The sequence below is a fragment of the Hibiscus syriacus genome, unplaced genomic scaffold (assembly GCF_006381635.1).
Source record: "Hibiscus syriacus cultivar Baekdansim isolate YM2019G1 unplaced genomic scaffold, ASM638163v2 tig00110345_pilon, whole genome shotgun sequence".
NCBI classification, from domain to species: Eukaryota; Viridiplantae; Streptophyta; class Magnoliopsida; order Malvales; family Malvaceae; genus Hibiscus; species Hibiscus syriacus.
The window spans coordinates 40497-44603 of NW_024062696.1; positions in this window are offsets into that span (position 1 = coordinate 40497).

The following is a 4107-nucleotide window of genomic DNA, read 5'->3' on the forward strand; positions in this document are numbered from 1 at the left end:
TGCAGCTTTTAGAGTCAAGTTTCAACTTCAAGAAGAAAGATACTCGATTCAAAAGCACTTTCAGAAATTAATGGTGGTTGCTTAACTCAACAACGAGGAGCTACACCTCAACCAATCATACATGTTGAAAGATGACAGATCTTATAATCAAATTCAGACGGGTTCGAGAACCAATTCAGAACGGATCCAGTTAAGTTTAACTCAATAATGAGTAGCTAGTTTTCAGTTAAGATTTTCAAGCCAGATTTCAATTCCACGACGGATGATATTCGGTTAACAGAATTTATCAGTGGCCTTTCCCATTAAGGCAAATCATCTAAAGATTTACGATCAGCTTAGGCCCGCGAAGGGAGGCCATCCTTCATTTAGAGGAGATTTACTGCACAGGTTAAGTCGAGAAAAGCTGTCTATCAACAAACAACTTTCCAATTTCATTCAGAGCCAATTTCAACTTCACATCGAGGGATATTGGACTTGAAACAATGCAACTTACATAAGATTGGATTTCAACATCACAAGGAAGGATATCTAATTCAAAGCTCAACTTCACAACGAATAAGCCATCCATGATTTCAACTTCACGACGAAGGATATTGTACTCAAGTGGATTGACTTAGTTTCACTGAAAATTATTCATCTGCAATAATGGGGGTTATCTCCCAGCCTATTACAGTATAGCTCAAGGAGAGAAGGGCTATATGCCAACCAAGACCTTTGAGTTCGATTACATTCAGCTCAAAGGCACATCAAGTTTACAGCATAGCTCAAGACGAGAAGGGCTATCTGTCAACCAAGAACTTCGAGTTTGATTATATTCAGCTCAAAGGCACATCAAATTTACATCATAGCTCAAGGCGAGAAGGGCTATCTGTCAACCAAGACCTTTGAGTTCGATTACATTCAGCTCAAGGGCATATCAAATTTACAACATAACTCAAGGCGATAAGGGTTATTTGTTAATAAAAACCTTCGAGTTCGATTACATTCAGCTCAAGGGCATATCAAATTTATAGCAGAACTTAAGGAGAAAAGGGTTATCTGTTAATAAAAACCTTATAGTTCAATTAAATTCAGCTCAAGGGCATATAAAATTTACAGCACAACTCAAGATAAGAAGGGTTATCTGTTAATAAAAACCTTCGAGTTCGATTACATTCAGCTTTAGAACATATCAAATTTACATCATAACTCAAAGGCGATAAGAGTTATCTGTCAACAAGAACTTTCGAGATCGATCCTGTTCAGCTCGAGAGCATACTTGCCGCAATGTAGCAACAAGGAACTACTTTTCGGTCAAATCTCCACACCGAGGTCTTTAAGTCGAGAAGAACACCAAGGTCAAGATTGGAAACAAGAAGCCACAGCCTGATTTACCTAAGATTTCAACTTCACAGCAAAGGATATTGTACCCAAAAGATTGACCTAACTTCACGACGAATGAGTCATCTGTAACATAACAACACCAAAGTTGTCAGGTCAAGTTTCAGCTTCATGATGAAGTGTCTTGGGCTAAAAGACGATCCAGGAGCTACTTGCCAAAGCTTTGAGTTCGATTTCAACTTCATGACGAAGGATATCGTGATTAGAATTTTTCAGTTCAACTCAACCTCACTGCGAGGGAAGCATTTTGTGACAATCCAAATTGACAAACCAATTTTAACATCGGATTTCAACTCTACGACAGAGGACATTCGATATAGACGAAATTTGTGTCTTTTAATCTTTTCCCTATTTTTGTTACACGATAATGGGCAAAGAGGGGCAGCTGTAGACACACCATTTTGTCCCGATTTTACACGTTACATATTTGTAATATTTATATGTATTATATTGAACATATATATTTATTATTTTTATGTGTTTACATGTTATAGTTCCAACAAAAATTCACAGGCCTAGAAGACCAACAGCAAGCCCACCAAATTACAAAACAAGGGATCCAAATTGCAGCCCGAACCAATAACCCGTGAACTGGTCCAGACCTGAACTAGTTTAGACACGAATCAGCTAGGCTTTCCAGAACCCTAGCTCCCGGTCTTCTCGACGCCGCATGCCCCTTAACCAAATGCGCATGGAGCGACCAAACCAACGGCAACCCCCCCGAATTCTTCGGTGTCGTGGATGTGTGGGACACAAAAACAAACAACCAATAAACAACAATATCAGTCCCATTACGAGTCAAAAATCCGAACAAATCGAACTAAAAATAGATCTTTTGGTAGACTATAAATAAATGTAATCAACACACGAAATAGAGAGGGAAAATTCTGAGAAATACACAAGTGATACACAAGGAAGTAGTCGAAATCAGAGCAAAAGGGTTTTGTAACATTCGAATGAGAAATAAAATAAAAAAGGTAATTTTTATCTTGCTTGCCGATTTGCTTGCATGTGGCTAAAGGGTGTTTATTTTTTGAACCGTCGAAGATTGGGGGAGGGTAACCAAGGAGTTTTCCTCAAATCTAGCCCTCCCCGAGGCATTTTTTAAAAAATCAAAACCATATTTTGAAAGTAGAGAATAAGAACTTTCGAAGGAAAAAAAATTACAGTGCCGATCAACGGCGGCCTGCGAGGCAGCGATCGGCCCATTTTTGGGTTTCACGGATGAACAAACGAGAGAATTTTTGGGGGCCTTGTTTGATCCATTTTGGTGTAAAAGGAAATAATGAGGGTTGTTTCTAAAATTTGGGCTTTATAGTGACCCGTCAACCCAGTCTTCGACCCACACGTCAAGTCGATCCGGTGCTTGAAATCCGCATGTTTTTGAGGAAAAGGGGATATTTCCCATTTTGGTCCCCTTGTTTCTAAAAGGCTTAATTTACCCCCCCAAATTTCAATTTTGCTCCGAAATGCTTTAAAATTTGCCACTCAATTTGTTTTTCTTACAATTTAGTCCTTTTCTAAATTTAAATTTTTATTGTTGTTATTTAATATTACATTATATTATATATGTATATATTTTATACCATTCTTTAATAAATTTTATTTATTTATTTATTTGTTTTTTTGTTTTTTTTTTGTTTTTTTGGGTTTTTATTTTTGTTTTAGTTTTTTCCTTTTTTCTAATATTTTAATTTTATGTATATATATACGTTTATTATTATTATATTTTTTTCTTTATTTATTTATTTATTTAGATACTATATTTTATTGTATATATATTTTACAGTATGTTTTTTAGACTTTCGTTTCTATTTATTTTTATTATATATATATATATATATCTTTCATTTATATATATATATATATATATAAATATTAGTTTTGTTTTATTTCATTCTCTATTATTATTTTTTATTATTTTTTGTTTCTATTTTTTATTTAATCCCATTATTTTTTTCTTTTGCTGTTATTTTTGTTTTTTTTGTTTTTTATTCATTTTGTTTTGTTTTGTTTTTATTTATTTTACCATTTTAGCTTATTTTGTTTTATTCTTATTTTTATCTTTATTCTATTTATTTTATTACTTTCTTTCTTTTATCGTTTTATTTTATTTTATTTTTTTCTTTATTTATTTATTTAGCCATGTTCTTAGGGTTTCTACATTTGTTTACATTCTTTATTGTAGTGGTTGTTACATTTAGTTGTGCAATTAGTATTTTCACATTTATGCATTTTTTATCTTAATTCGATTATGCACTTCATTACATCTAACATTTTTCTTGATTTTTTTAGGGTACGATTTAAATCCATTAAAGGTAAGTAGTCTGGATCAATTGTTACCCTTTTTATTTGACTTTTAATTTTCTTAATTAAGACAACTGGAAATTAATTAGTTCCGAAAGGGTAATTCAATGGTGCTAACCCTTCCTTGACTGTAATTGACTCCCGAATCCAACATATCTTTGGTAAGATGCAGATCGGGTAAGAAATTAAGGTGTCTGATTGACCATTTTTTATAATAAATGATCGGTGGTGACTCTAACCATTTCATTCAAGTCGAAGCTCAATTCTGGACCCACCCGAAAACGGTTCAGAGAATTATGATATATAAATGTTATGTGGAAATGAAATGTTTAGGATATGAATTGTCCATTATGTTATGATATGAAGAGTTGGAAATGTTGATATATTGATATCTTTGATAATTGAATAATATATAATAAT